Here is a 7,845-nt window from a genome sequence, read left to right as displayed (position 1 = left end):
CTAGTTAGCGGTCATCCCTTTGTGCAACACCCTAGTTGGCCCATTCAGTATACATACCAAGAAATCTTCATGAAATCTGCTGTATTGCTTGCGCGCCAGAATTTTACCCTTCCAGCAGTCAGGAAGATTGACTCCTCTCAAAGAATCAGGATCTGTGACCTACAGATGTGGTTGAGTTGCAAATTAAATCAACCTTCATCATGAGTAGCTGGTCTGTAATCCACCAGCATTTCACCCTCGGTAGCTTCTCCTTTGATCCTTAGCATTCTCAATCAGCCTGTCATCCATCCAGGAGCTCCATACATTCCAGCTACTCTTTTTACAGAAGGGACAATCCTCCAGCCTCATCTTCCCTGTCTCTCCAGAAAAACACATATCCACCCCAAATGTCACACCTGTGGACCAAATCTGGAACTGTGCCTGTCACCTTCATTGTACTTCCCCCTATTAAGCCAGAAACCTGTTCAGCAACTCCTAAAACACCCTTGATTAATACTGAAACTGCTTGAAGCACTTGCACGCAGACACAACTATATTTCCTATACTTTGTCCACTTAGGAATCTCCCCTCCCTACTGTGTGGATGCATAAACCAAATTAAATTATGTAAAAACATATAAGCAAACACTACATTAGCACCTCAGTTCCTTTCTAACTGCAGAATATTTCTGCACTTAGGGCCGGTATTGTGATGGATGAAACCTATTTGAAAGTACTCCCTCCACTTTTCCCTCGAGTGCTATCAGGGAACAAGATTTCCCCAGAGTGGCCTCTGTCCACATTCAAGTCCTCTTAAAGCACAACTATCAGCATTGGCTAGTCATCAGTAACCAAAAGCATAATAACATCAAGACATGGGCAGCAGTGAAATGAAATTACCAGTACTGAACTATGAAGCAAACACCAGCAGTGCATGTTATGTTCTGTGTATTTTTGGGTTTTTTTTGCTCTCCATTTTTAATTATTTACAGTTTTCCCTCTTTCCTTGTCCTTCATCATTTTTCCTTCCCTCATTAGTTTCTCCAGCTTTCCGACTATGTGAGAAAGCAGCACGCAGTCACATCAGGGTGCCATGTAATTGAGCTGTTTTTCTGATACTACTGTTAAAGCACATGGGGAATGATTGCCAAGTGTGATGGGAAGAAGTGAAAGTGCAGCTTCCCCGGTGTATAAACACAACAGGTCATAGACAGCTCCAGAACGAGCATCCTGGGCATCAGACCTTGCCAACACCGTTGGATTTGCAGATCAGGGGTAGGATGTCTGACAACATTAAAGCCTTTTGTGGTGCAAAGTCTTCTCGGATACAGAAAGAGACATCAGCATGAAGAAAACATTCCGGGATAAATGCAGATTGCTATGAAGTAAGTCCTGTATAGATAAAAAGCCTTTCAAATGTTTTACAGTGGGTCACATAGCACAGGCCCAAGCACTACAAACCACCTTTCCACTGCCCATTTCAGAGTCAGGAACTATCAGACCTGTCTGCAACCCTAGAGCTATCAGACAGGAGGTGTTTTAATTCCCCAATTTCAACCTGGAGTTTCTCTACTCCAGTGTTAAATATACAACCTATTAGAACATTTCTGCATTTCTTAAGAGATTACTTTGAATTAAAATTTTGCTCCGTGGGATTTTTGGCATGCAGGTGCTTTCCCCGACTACAAAAGTCTATTACAGAAGCAGCAGTTTAATTGCCAGGACAAGATACCTCTATTACCTGTTTAGGTGTGTCCACATTGAAATTCAAGAAAACAAAGATGGTTCAAGTGCCTAGTATCAAGGCACACAAGTTGAAGCACAGCTCACAATCTACATTGATGCTGCACATCTGAACTACTGTTTCTGGGCTATCACTGTAATTCCAGAATTCCCCACTGCCTCACTAGTTAGTGTTCATAAATTCTTTAAAAAAAAATCTGCTATTCCTATATTTTGAGATTTGCCTCTTTCAGAACCATTTTTGATACATATTTTGATTTAATAAGGTCAGGTCTAGAACTTATTCTGACTTAACAGATATTTCATACGGTACTCTAAGAATCAGTAACATTCTTCCCATGAGAAATCTGATGAACTTCAAAAAAGTCTGAATAAGAATCCTAGACATTTCAGATGTCTTATATATACACATATACACATACACACACACCCCCACACCCTCAGAAAATAAACTACTGCAAAACACAAGTGACTTTGTAATTAAATAGTAAAATACTGCTTCAACAACCTTTTAACTATAAACAACTGAAGAACCTTATCACTTTAATCAACAGCAAGATATTGCCCCTAGACACTCCATTATGGAATATTAGTTTACCTTAGGAGTTAAAAAGTGCTTTGATACATTTCATTTCTGTTTCTAGGCAGTGTAATCTCTCCAGTCAGTCCACAGATCTGGCTGTGCAGGGCTCTACAACCTCCTGTGTCACAAGCAGGAGTGATCACGTTTTCTATTTGCACTTCGTAGTGCTGGGCACAGTCGGGTAAGGCAAGTTCAAAGTAGGTGTAAATTGCTACTGGTAGTGCATTGATGAGTTCTGCTCTGCCAGATATCTGTACTGATTTTGGCATAAGTAGAGAAGATGATAGATCACAAAAAGCAGCGAGAAACCCCATGCACAGCATTTCTCTCTCATGCAAGGTGTTTCTAATGATGCCACTAGGTAACCTTGTTTGGTTATTTCAAGCCTTATTTGAACAACTAATTGGAAAAAATCCATGTAAAGTTTTTTTGGGTTTTTTTTGTATGGAACTCAGTGTAATGGCAGGTACTGTTATTTTCAGCGCAAATGCGGACTCCAGCATTCAAGTTAACCACATCCCACATCCAGTTTTCCTAGTTTTTACAGTAGTATGAAAAATATTTAAAGATAATTTAGAATAAAATGTTTCCTCTGTCAAAGAGCAGACATCTGCAGCATCACATTGGACAGGATTACGCAAAACTTAATTACTTCTGATTAAGTTAATCAGAAATAGATACAAAAATACCAGTAAATTAGTTTTGTTATTTATCTACCACTCTGCAAAAGCATGTTTAACATCTACTGAGATTTTTATTAACAAGAACAAATATGAACGAAAAGCCAAAATGAGAAAAGCTAGACTTCATTTGAGCTAGACAAGTCATTCAGCGTATTTTTATTTATTGTTACCATTAGTTTCAGGTCACCAGTGCAAACTGCTATGAAACATCTTTATTACTTTTCAAGAATCAGACATTTTTCCTATTTGTAGATAAACCACCTTTTTGATTTCTAGTTTGTATTTTGGGCAATGTAGAAGGCACCTCTGTCTTAGCAATGCCAAATCTATCATTCCCCCTGTATGCGCTTCTGTTTCCAACACAGTTGGTACAAACTGGTACAATTGCTAGGGAAAAATGTGGCTTTGGTTTTGCGCAGTTCCTTACTGCCAAACAATCTGCCACCATGGCAGCTCCAAGAAAGGATCTGTAGCTGTCTGCCCCACATCTGGTTCTGATTTGTTCTTCCAAGGCTCTTGCACTCTCAAGATCTGGAAGAATGTCTTGTAGTTTTTCAACAGGTTTGAGTCATGGACAGGCTGAAGCTCTCAAGATGCAGAGGTGATAAGCTTGAGTGGAAATCAAGTTTTAATTTTTGATGAACTGTTTTCTTATTGCAAAGAAATTATGTCATAGGGTGTTATTCAGAAATAAGGCACAGTTTCTGAGATACCAGGGAAACTGCCTCCAAATCACAGAAGGAACCAAGACAGAATAGAGATCTACAGAGAAGTCAGATCTATACTGCTGCTGAAGATAATGAGACCAGTCACCCATTGCTGGTTTTGGTGGTGGTGGTATAACCCTTTTGGCCAGCAACACACAGTTTGACCTCTGGCTCAGAAGCAGCAGCTACTTTTGCCTTTCTGGGGTGCCAGAACAGGGAGAGTGGGGCAGCAGCTAATGCACACTTACGTGCTTTTAGCCCAATTAGTTATTAAAAATAGCTTGCATTTTATTCCTAAAGAATAAGTTAAACATGAGTCCTACCACTATTAGTATTTTAATGGCACAGGACAACTTATACGTTTTCTTTTATTTTTCATTATTTAAGTACTTCTACTGCTCATCTGTAGGCAACCTACTCAGCTGCAGAGGCCAGGTATAATTAAGGATCAATTTTGTGTTTTGGAAGCTCTTTCTGAAAGCTGCTTTCTATAAAGTTAAAATACTCTTACAGCCATAGATTTCTGAAAGCTACACATATAGAATATCATGTGCACATAACTGACTTATCAGTATCTGATAGGATATGCCCTGTAAGAGTACGAGGAAAGCTGTGGCTACATTTGAAAATTATGACAATTTATGAAATTCATCACTATTTTACCTTTCTTTCATATGTCAGTGCACATCTGCAAGAAACATAGATTTCACGTTCTCATTTCATTAATAATTTCAGTTAAATCCAAGTTGTAAGAGAACCTTCAGAAACAAGAGAGATACGCCCCAACATGGTTGCATATAAAAGCCCGTTGACCAGAGAGCGGCATTTACTGCTGTATCAAGTTGGCACTAAAAGCAGCTCTTGCTCGGGGTGATCAAAACAGCAGCCAAATTCTTCCCTGCCTGAAGGGACAGTCTAACCAAGCGTTAGAGACGCTATGACCTATTGCAGATGACATTACACAAGTTGTTTCTCTTGCATCGCTGTTCTCAGAAGTAAAAAAAAAAAAAGTTATATTAATTTCTGTCAGATGCTTCCAAAGCCTTCAAGTGAAAATGCTGTATAAAAAGTCCAACTAATAATAAGCCAGTGCAGAAGGCCAAGTAAAACTTAATGTTAACAAGAAACACTGAGTTACTAAAGGAGCTGGAATATCTTCTTCTTCTTTTCTTTGTATATCCAGACTAAACACTACTCAGTACCATCAGTAAGGAATTATATGTATTCACACATATTTCTGTTCCTTGAACATTCCAGTAACTTAACAGAACACTATAACCGGTCAATGCATTTTCCATTTTCTCAATTGCATTAACCTAATTTACATATAAGGAAAAGTCTCAGAACTTTTGATGTTTTAGATTTCCACCCACCAGGTAACTGGTGCCCAGCTGTACTAATGAGGTCAACTGAGATTCTCATTTGAATGCATTTCACTAATATGAAAAAGGACTAGACAACCAGGCACTTTAAATAATGCAAAAATATTCACTAAATTTTTACTAAGTGTTAAACAGTCTATTACCTTTATAGTAGATAGATAGGTAAGCTACATCCCAGAAAAAAATTCCAAACATTTGTAGCCACCCAGCCGTTGCAATGGCAGAAACAGTGACTAGACCAGGTGTAAGACCCAAACAGGTCACTATCTTCAGCTTATGAGCACTTAATTCTAAGTTCTGTTGATAACTTGTGGAAAGAGTTTGCTTCATGTCCATCTGAATAAACACTACATGGATACAGTCTCAGGAAATGCAGTATTTAATGTGGTGATCTGAATATTGGTAGAGTTGGTAAGCACAGTTTCCCCCACCTACAGAAAAAAATAATTCTGGGTAGTGGATGGGGAGAAGCAACAGCAGTTTGGTGTAGGAACTTAAAGCAGAATTTGCATCAGTCAAGTAGATCCAGTTGATTAAGTTAAAAACAGTCTCACAATCCAAGAGTTTCTAGTCAAGGAACAGTTGTCCCAACTCAAAAATCACTTTACTAGTTTAAAATAAAAGTGTTAAGACCCTTGAAAAAATACATCACATGACAGCAAGTGACGCTTTACATGGCCCTCAGGTCTCACTGTACTGTGGTAAAGGAGGATGACATCAAATTCTAGGCAGTTTCTCATATGTTATCAGCAACTTTTCTGCAAGTTAACTGAAGACACTTAAAGGCTTCTTAGACACAAACAGGTGAGATCTGTAGCAGTTTCAACGCATGAGTAGGATCATCCAACCTTATTTCCCAAGGAATGCATTGCAAAAAAAATGAAACACACCACACAAGAAGACACTGTAGTGTGTAGAGTCTGGTTTACACTAGAATTAGTATCTCAGAAATGCAGTACTGCTGAGACATTTGAGCAAGCTTTGATGAAGTGTAATTTTAGGAGTGTATAAAGTTTGATTTATACATTACATTCATCCCCTTGAGGGCAACTACGAGGCTGATGTGACTCCAGTGAAAATGAGTTTGACAGCCCTGGTATACAGCCCTGATATTCAGCACCCTCGGAAATAACTTACCCGCACAGGTAATGCAATCAGGATGAAAGGCTAGAGAGTCTCAAGCAACTATTTATCAATTTGTAGCAAAAGAGAATCTAAAGTTAAACACAGAAACTCCAGAAACTCTCTTTTAAAGTCACAAATTTAATCAGTAAGTATGAGGAAAAATTTTGTATGTGCTGCACCACAGTTAAATGCACAGCCAGTGCTCCAAAAATTAGAAATTCACCTGCTCAGAAGAAAAAATACTACATACAGATTCGTGATCTGCAGGTGAAAACTAACTTACACCACACCTAAGGAAATCATTGCTGAATATGGAGAACTAAACTCATGCATACACAGTAGATGCATCTCCAAGCTAGTTTGGGGAGAGAAGAAAAAAAAAAGTGGCACAACACTTACTGAATAAACTTACTGAATAAGTTTAATGAATTAATCCTTTTCCCAGACTTAAAATCTCACACCATTTGTACATGAACTGTGTATTCCTAGTGCATTTGCAGGTTTTATACAACAGAAGTGTAACCTTGGTCTGAACTACCAACCTCTAAGTTTTCTTTAATCTACCGAGACCTAAAAGTCTTTAAACAGTGCTTTACCCTTCACAGCAAAATGTGTAAGACTCTTCAGTTATCTTTGTGCCTAACTGATCAGGTATAACCAATAAGATAATAGCCTTGTAAAAGAATTTGAACAAGGGCCATTGGTTAGTGAGAAAACCAGTACAGCATCTAACCTAAACTCCCAAGAAGCAGTATAAAAAAAGACTCTCAGAAAGTGCTTTTTATACTAGAGTCCATTAGAAGTAAGGGGAAGGGGCTATGAATTAGTTTCAGATTTTGAAAACTATAGAACCATAGTGATCTAGGCAGTTCTGTTATGAAAGTGATTTTAGCATGCAGAACTTTAAACAATCATCGGTGATGACAGAGCCAACAGTGTTGAAGAGAAGCTGCTTGAACACACACCAAATTAACAAAGTGACTAGCAAGGTAGGTGTGGACTCTATACTCATCAGCATTTCCATACAGACACAATAAAACATATGCTTGTCTGATGTAACCTGTACAGTTACACCAGTAAACAAAGATTTTAGTTGATTAACTTACTGTCAGAGAAAAAGCTGTAATTTCTGCAGATGAACGAGCAGGTCGTAGAATTCTTAAAAGTAAACACCACAAAAATCAAGTTTCCAAACGTAAACCTCCTACCAGGCCAAACAGACTTAAGTTTAACCCTCCGTGTTATTTAATTCAGAGCAAAATAAAGTGAACTTTACTCTTGAATAAATACAAAGGTGATGTTTGTTGCCCACATTCTAGCCCAGTGCCCCTCGCAAGGGGTATTTAAGACATTGCAGCCAACAACCCTCCAAACCTCTTTTAATCTCCTAACTGCTCTTCAAGACACAGTTCTGCCTTCAATTAGATTTGAAATTTCCGCTTTGCAAGTTGAAAACCATTCTTTCCAAAATAATTAACAGTACTATAACACAATTCCTGTTCCATTCTCAGCTTGCACATATGTGAGGGAACAGAAACATGAATTTTGTAGTTTCTGAAGCTGCACATTACAAGCGAAAAAGGTCTGAGATAGCACATCATCTGTTGCCAAAACAGACTCTGGCCACTTGGATTAAAAGATCAC

This window comes from Patagioenas fasciata, chromosome 2 (genome assembly GCF_037038585.1).
Source record: "Patagioenas fasciata isolate bPatFas1 chromosome 2, bPatFas1.hap1, whole genome shotgun sequence".
Taxonomy (NCBI): Eukaryota; Metazoa; Chordata; class Aves; order Columbiformes; family Columbidae; genus Patagioenas; species Patagioenas fasciata.
The sequence above is the reverse complement of the archived record's forward strand: the minus strand, read 5'-3'. Positions refer to the sequence as shown.